This window comes from Pinus tabuliformis, chromosome 9 (genome assembly GCF_031772625.1).
Source record: "Pinus tabuliformis cultivar Carrire ecotype Pingquan chromosome 9, CPIR1, whole genome shotgun sequence".
Taxonomy (NCBI): Eukaryota; Viridiplantae; Streptophyta; class Pinopsida; order Pinales; family Pinaceae; genus Pinus; species Pinus tabuliformis.
Genome location: NC_142307.1, coordinates 1,733,442,671 through 1,733,451,459, shown reverse-complemented (window position 1 = coordinate 1,733,451,459; position 8,789 = coordinate 1,733,442,671). Strand labels below are relative to the sequence as shown.

Here is an 8,789-nt window from a genome sequence, read left to right as displayed (position 1 = left end):
AACATAGAAGAAAGAAGTCAAATTTTTATGCAATTTTGTTTCTTTACCGGTGTTTATTTTTTATCATCAACAAATGGCTACATCATCTATGCATATTACCAAGAACCTTCGCGTTTGAGGGCGTTGCCACAATGCCACAAAGCTCATTCTGATGATCACAGGGAAGGGAATTGTTGTGAGAGATGCAAATTGTTTCCATTGTTTCTCGAATGGACTCTGTTCTTGCACTGATTATTGTAATGCTAATTGCAAATCGTCTCATAAAAAATAGTGTGACTGCAAGCATAAGCAATTACACGCCTTTTGTGACAAGCATATGTTTGATAGAGAAAATTGGAAAAATGCAAAACCAGAGGGGATTAGTAAAATATTTGATGTCTAATCTAGGGTGCATACATAGCATCGGTGTAATCTAGGGTGCATACATAGCAAAAACATACATGGATAGTTAGTGACATTTTCATAAGACAGATCGAATTTCTGCCTCATTCATTTCTTCATATCGGCCATAATTTTACAAAAAATGTAGAATAGGGGTTACATTGAGTATAGTATTGCTAGAAATTTGCATAATGCAGTGTTGTTGGGTGGTATGCCAATGGTGACACGTCATGTGATCATATTTCATTGATATAGATGGTATTTCGAGCATAATTATTTAAGGTTACGTGTAGAAGATTTCAAGAGAAAATATGCATGGCAGGTTCTAACTGCCCTAACATAATTCACCCAAAAGATACAAAATTTATCTGACAAACTGAATTATCTTGGACAATGTGATTGTTACATGAGAATGCGTGCATTGGGCTTAAGATTGTAAAATATCTCATAACCTTTTCCAATATACTATAAATCAAGGCCAAGGAACACTAATGTAGGGAATGATAAACATGCGTGGAATCTAGGACAATCATAACATAGTAAGAAGAGCATTCCCTATGGGATCCTCTAGGTCAAACCCATTTCTAATTACATGGCCATGCACCTCGTTTCCTTGCTATGGAGCTTCTAGGCCAGCACAAATAGTATTGCTAGAAATTTGCATAATGCAGTGTTGTTGGGTGGTATGCCAATGGTGACACGTCATGTGATCATATTTCATTGATATAGATGGTATTTCGAGCATAATTATTTAAGGTTACGTGTAGAAGATTTCAAGAGAAAATATGCATGGCAGGTTCTAACTGCCCTAACATAATTCACCCAAAAGATACAAAATTTATCTGACAAACTGAATTATCTTGGACAATGTGATTGTTACATGAGAAGGCGTGCATTGGGCTTAATATTGTAAAATATCTCATAACCTTTTCCAATATACTATAAATCAAGGCCAAGGAACACTAATGTAGGGAATGATAAACATGCGTGGAATCTAGGACAATCATAATATAGTAAGAAGAGCATTCCCTATGGGGTCCTCTAGGTCAAACCCATTTCTAATTACATGGCCATGCACCTCGTTTCCTTGCTGCGGAGCTTCTAGGCCAGCACACGCACCAAGTACACTGGAAAAGGTAACATGATCTGCCTCTATAGTTGTCCATTGCATCCCGCCATAAAGCCTTAATGCCTCTTGACAATACCCATTTTTAGTATATCCAACAATCATAGTATTCCATGACACCACATCCCGTTCAGGAATTTTGTCAAACACTGTCCATGCATCCGCTACATATCAATATTGACTTGTTCGACTTACTCAGAACTAGTCACTGAAGCTGATCATATAGTGCAAGAACTCCAGCCCTTACTACTCTTAACATAATATTAGTTGTTACTCCTCTGAAGAGGGCATGGATGCCCTCTTGCCGCACAATCCGTTGAAAAGCATGGACAGTGTTGCTATAACTTGTTTCTAGAAAAACAGCTTGACAGAAAATTTTATGTGAGATCCATCATAGTTGCTAGAAGTAACATCACAAGCTCAGAACATGAGCAAGAATGTAGATTTTATGTCATATTTCTTACTTGTATAATGTCTTCAGCATGTCGTGTATAAGACAAAGAAAGAAAGTCAATGTTGTTGCGAACTCCCCAAGATGCAATAACCTTCAAAGTACAAACAACAGAAATAAATCAAATTACAAACCTTGTCATAATCAAATCACATGATGCACAATAAACTTTAGCACAAAAATAGACTAGGGCCCTGCAATTTGTAAGGTTACATTTATTTCATGAGATCAAAGCTTGAACTATCTAATATTTGAAGAGCAAGGGTTACCACAATTAGCAAATGCACAAATTAATTTATTTGACACTTTGATTTCATGTTAGTTACAGACTGCATGCTTTCAGTTTATAAGGTTTATCCTAAGGTCCTTGATGGATGCCAATACTGTCTTTTGACATTGCTTGATGAACATTTGACAAAGGATGTGAAAAATGATGTAATTGAAATTCAAAGATTATGAATAAATAAGGAAGACCTTTATATAAGGGAAAGTAACTCAATATGTTCATTTTAAGGATATGCTATAACCAATATTAATATTCATTAGGTTAGGGACAAATAGAAAATTAGCATTAGGTTTCTAACATCCAAATGGTCTCACCATTGTTTGAATTAAGCACTCCTAGTGATAAAAAGAGTGAAAATATGTTAAAAATTGGATTCTATAAGCTTCTAGAGGGCATTATGTTGTCAAAGATTGCCCGAGGTGAGAATTAATCAAGTGTCGGATACCCAAAAAATCAGCCATTGGATTCAGTAAACTACAAGTAAATCTTGTTCAAGGTGTAAGATCGAATTTACCATAATGAGCATAGACAAACTAACTAGTGCATAGGTAGTCAAACAAACTATGTGCTTCTAAAGGCATTATGTCGTCAAATATTGCAGATGCCCCAAGGTGAGAATTAAACAGGCGGATGATACTAGAATTTGAATGTGTAACATCAAAGTTCCAAATGGCTAGTTTATAAAGAGAAAATTAGTAAGAAAGGAGCAGGGTAATCTTATATAATTTCATTGGCTTCACATTTGAACATTATGTTGTTCTGAACCATGATACCCTAAATTCATATATTAATTCAATGGATTTCATTAAACAATGCCCTATCCTTGAAGCAAAGTAATAGAAGAGTACTGCCATTTCTGTGGAAACTGTATATGTTCTGAACCTTCTTTCTTGATAAGTTGATGTCGGATATATGATCTGATGGCTATTTATTTCTGTGAATGCTGTCACAGTTTGCTTCTGATATTTTTTCCAGTTGATAGACAACTTTCAAGACTTTTGCTGACAACAAAACACAATTTCATGAACAACACACAACCAAACAAAGCAAAGCAAACTGTGTGAATGGCAAATAATGCCAAAGGGAAAAGAATAATCTCTGAAATCAGTGAGAATCTATGCCCATGCAACCTACAAGATTTGTATGTGCTTAATATTGGCATAAATTCTACACCAATTGGGCTTCACATAGACCATTTTTCTCAACCCATATTTAGGTAACTCTTACATTTCCGAAATCTTTATTGATGACTCTTCCCTGGCCAGTATTCATTAATATTTGACTTGAAAACCTAGAAAAAAACAGTGAATTTTGACCCATCAACTGCAATAAAAAACTAAACCATTTGACATTACCCAATTGCAGTTCTATGTGCTAAAAATGAAATTGCAGCATTAAAACAATTCCAGTCAGTCATGACCATGGACCCTCTGTCTAAAATAATTATAGCTATATTGGAAACTAACACAGTAATATCCATGCCTGCAATTACTTACGTGCTTATCTGTATCACTCAGTGTCGGAAGATCAATATGAACTTGAGTGGCATGCATTCTAAACAATGGACCAACAAGAGTTGCATTGTTTTTGACACAACACACTATATCTTGGTCCTTAATCTCTGCAACCTGCAATCAGATCAATTAGTAGATATTTAACAGTGGAATTCTATCTATATCAAGATAAGATGTGCAAATGTTCCTTTGCTAGGATATTCACAAAAACAATGTCAGAAGAGCATAGTTATTTAAGGTTGTGTGTAGAAGATTTCAAGAGAAGCTATGCATGGCAGATTCTACCTGCCCTAACATAATTCACCCAAAAGATACAAAATTTATCTGACAAACTGATTTATCTTAGACAATGTGATTGTTAAATGAGAAGGCATGCATTGGGCTTAAGATTGTAAAATATCTTATAACCTTTTCCAACTCAATTTGACCATATCCCTTTACAAGATTAGTCCATGACACCACATCTCTTTCAGGCATTCTATCAAATAATTGTTGTGCTGTTTTGTGCACAACTTCTTATGAATTCTAAGAATGATGTTAAAATTGAAACAAGGCAGGGTGCAACCATTTGGTTTCCATCTCTGTTACAAGTATTCCATGTCAGAGCAGCTATCCATTGAATATATGATAGGTCTTGTCTTTGTATAGAGGCCCTTTTGGGCCATGATCCATTTTCCTTTGAAAATATTACATTTTCCCGCATCTTTCTTTGGATCGATCTGAGTTGTCTCTAAAACCTTGCATTCATTCCTTTTAATATCTTGAATTTAAGACATTTTCTCTGTGCTCCTTCATGTGTTTACACTGCCGTTGTCAAAGAAATAGTGACTGGTATGGGACCATTTTTATTGTACAGGCAAGAACACCATGAAATTGGGTTTAGGAGCTTCAAGGCCATCAAATATTGAACTGAATGATCGTCAGGGATCATATGTACCCACAACTCTTTCAATCAAGGAGGACTGTTAAATTGAGAGAGAAGACAATAGAACAAAAGGGAAGGAAGACAACCAGTGCCATATCAACAACGATTTCTTTATGTGAAAATAACTTTGACTTACAAATCATAAGGCCTAAATTATCCATATCTGCTAAAAAAAATTCAGAGTAATATGGCAGCTTCATTAACTTGGGAAATAAACATGCCACTTAAAAATTAAAGGAATGGACAATGCCTTCATGTTGACTTCTGATTTTGAAACAAGGGAAGCTTTACACATTATTGAGAAAATACTCTGTCTACCTGAAGATAGAGGGACTGACTTAGCATGAAACCCCCATTTTCATCAAACACTTTCCTTTATCAATAAGAGAAAATAACATATCCAAGTGTTCATTAGGATCTTAACTTTCTACAAAATCATACAAAAGTCACTGTTCAAAAGTACAGAGTTCAAGCAAGTACACAGATGATCTACAAGAGTCTTAAAGTTACATAAGGGTTGCAACAAAGATTGAAAGATCTCTCGAAAGGTTAATATATATTTTCACATGTCTCATTGTGAGCTAGAGACGAAACTGGTATACTTGAGGATTAGACATCAGTGTCTGATCGATCCAATTTCTATGAAAACTCAAGAGTCATTTTTCCAACAACATAAAATATTACATTTTCCTGCATCTTTCTTTGGATCGATCTGAATTGTCTCTAAAACCTTGCATTCATTCCTTTTAATATCTTGAATTTAAGTCATTTTCTCTATGCTACTTCTTGTGTTTACACTGCCGTTGTCAAAGAAATAGTGACTGGTATGGGACCATTTTTATTGTACAGGCAAGAACAACATGAAATTGGGTTTAGTAGCTTCAAGGCCATCAAATATTGAACTGAATGATTGTCAGGGATCAGATGTACCCACAACTATTTCAATCAAGGAAGACTGTCAAATTTAGAAAGAAGACACTAGAACAAAAGGGAAGGAAGACAACCAATGCCATATCAACAACGATTTTTTTATGTGAAAATAACTTTGACTTACAAATCATAAGGCCTAAATTATCCATATCTGCTAAAACAATTTGCAGAGTAATATGGCAGCTTCATTAACTTGAGAAATAAACATGCCACTGAAAAATTTGAAGGAATGGTGGAAAATTAGCAAGAAAGGAGCAGGGCAATCTTATGTAATTTCATTGGCTTCACATTTGAACATTATGTTGTTCTGAACCATGATACCCTAAATTCATATATTAATTCAATGGATTTCATTAGGGATATTCTCTAAAACAATGCCCTATCGTTGAAGCAAAGTAATAGAAGAGTATTGCCATTTCTGTGGAAACTGTATATGTTCTTAATCTTATTTCTTGATAAGTTAATGTCGGAGATATGATATGTTCGCTATTTATTTCTGTGAATGCTGTCACAGTTTGCTTCTGATATTTTTTCCAGTTGATAGACAACTTTCAAAACTTTTGCTGACTGCAAAACACAATTTCATGGACAACACACAACCAAACAAAGCAAAGCAAACTGTGTGAATGGCAAATAATGCCAAAGGGAAAAGAATAATCTCTGAAATCAGTGAGAATCTATGCCCATGCAACCTACAAGATTTGTACATGCTTAATATTGGCATAAATTCTACACCAATTGGGCTTCACATAGACCATTTTTCTCAACACATATTTAGGTAACTCTTACATTTCTGAAATCTTCATTGATGACTCTTCCCTGGCCAGTATTCATTAAGATCTTACTTGAAAACCTAGAAAAAACAGTGAATTTTGACCCATCAACTGCAACAAAAAACTAAACCATTCGACATTACCCAATTGTAGTTCTATGTGCTAAAAATGAAATTGCAGCATTAAAACAATTCCAGTCAGTCATGACCATGGACCCTCTGTCTAAAAATATTATAACTATATTGGCAACTAACACAGTAATATCCATGCTTGCAATTACTTATGTGCTTATCTGTATCACTAGATCAATATGAACTTGAGTGGCATGCATTCTAAACAATGGACCAACAAGAGTTGCACTGTTTTTGACATGACACACTATCTTGATCCTTAATCTCTGCAACCTGCAATCAGATCAGTTAGTAGATATTTAACACTGGAACACTATCTATATCAAGATAAGATGTGCAAATGTTTATAGAGGTTTATTAAGTTTAGATTTTTATTGAGTTGAGAAGTATATTTTATAATCGATTAAGTTTAGAAATTTATTGAGTCATTTTATAATTTAATATAATATATAAAGATGTTTATCAGTTATTAAAATTGAAATTTTAATATATAACCAAAATATAGATCTCTCTAAGCTCAGATTAAATTAAATAGATTTAGATAGATCTATAGTAGTGTTATATCTCAAGGAATTTACCTCGATCAAATATGAGCAAAGATGGCGGGGAATTGGATTTCATAAACACATTGCGATCGCTTATGCAAATTTTCTGGATTTGTTGTTGAGTGTCAAATTGCTGCAGTTTCATATAATACAAATTGTTAATTGGAAGGACAATAACATATATTTGAGAAAGCTGTATGGAGTATATATAGCCAAACCTGTACGTGAAAGTCACGAAATAAATTCATCTGTTTGCATTTATTGGAAACCGTAGGGTTTGAGCTGATTTCTCTCGTATGTAGTTTTTTCCAGCAGTGATTGGATTTTTCGATCATCCTGGGACGTTCTGGAAGAACTGGGGCCCGCGTTGGTATGTTTGCGCTTTCCAAATTGATACAAAGTTGAGTAATAAAATCATGTGACCCAGCGCTTTCAGCCTGGTCGTCTTCTATGTCGTACCTTGCTCTTTTATTCCTGTGTCCTGCATCCATCTGGTTCTAGCAACAGTAAGGAAAAATCGTTTGGTCTAGTTGTTTTACCCATTTTTTTCCAATTTATATGATGCACAGAGATTGAAATGTCCTAAGTCGGTTCTGGGCAATAACCAAATTTCGAGAAACCCAATTTATGACATGAAATATAAGCTAATTACCTCTTGCAGGGAGTGTCAAGGCCGGGTATATGTCGAAGATCAGAACACAGAACCTGCAAATGGGGGCAATCTGTGCGAGCTTCCACCCAGCCCGCTGCACTTCCGTAGCTTTCTTCCTGTCATAATTTTGCAAAATTTTATTGCATACCCGATTCGTGTGTTGAAGCTCCATTCGAATTCAGAATCAGATAAATGTTTACCTGGAAAGAGGAAGTTGAAGAGGAAGCCATTGAATACTTTCGTATCTAATTGGCTGTTGTGGGTTAGGATTATACTGTCTATCAAACTGAAGCCTTTCCTTTGAAGTTCGAGGCGGCACTATCAATGTTGCAGTGTTAATGTTGCACCGAAGCGAGAGCGTTTGTACGTTTCATAGTACAAATAGTGATATAACGGCACAAGGCTGCGCTGGCTACGCGGCCCTCAGCCAGGAAGAAATCAAGAAGAAAAACAAAGATACGTTTGGGTTCAGTCACTACCAAGAGTTTCATCGCCAGGTGGCCTGGCTTTTCATGGGTCATTGTCAGATTCTCCCTCTCTGTTTTCCAGCTGGTAGAAAAAATAATATTTTTCTATGAAAAAACAGATTAAATCAACAGCAGAAAACACTCCAATCATCTAACACACAGAATCAATGGTTCAAAATCATAGACGTCACACTTTAGAGATGTCTTTCTCAGAGGGAACGCCTTACGGCGTAAATATGTTATGAGAATATGTTTTACAATTTATTTTTCATCGTATTGTCTGCGTTGCTATCATATCTTAATATATCTTAATGTATCTCGTATCTGATTTATCTCTTTTTATAACGGGGAGAGGGATCAGAGCCATAGTCCCTTTAACTAGCATTTAATGTCAAGTTAATGTTCTCATTTAGTGGTGGCCACACATGCGGCAGGAACCGGCCAACGCAAAATGTGGATAGAAGAATAAGGGTTTCACCCCGCGGACAAGGCCCATAGAATGAGAATCGAAATCACAAGTTCGACCTATCATTTTGGCAAATCTTCCAACTTCCCCTATCGCAGAGATATTGTCTTGACTCTCTCTTGATGATCATGTACATGCTTGG

General features: G+C 35.6%; 1 long non-coding RNA gene across 1 annotated transcript; it reads right to left on the bottom strand.

Annotated features, from left to right (window-relative positions):
• Positions 1-7,463: 7,463 nt before the first annotated feature.
• LOC149155634 (uncharacterized) lies at positions 7,464-8,095 on the bottom strand. The gene is made up of 3 exons (XR_016263502.1): positions 7,915-8,095; positions 7,715-7,830; positions 7,464-7,553 (listed from the first exon to the last, which is right to left on the bottom strand). It is a non-coding gene; the product is annotated as an uncharacterized LOC149155634 (long non-coding RNA).
• Positions 8,096-8,789: the final 694 nt, after the last annotated feature.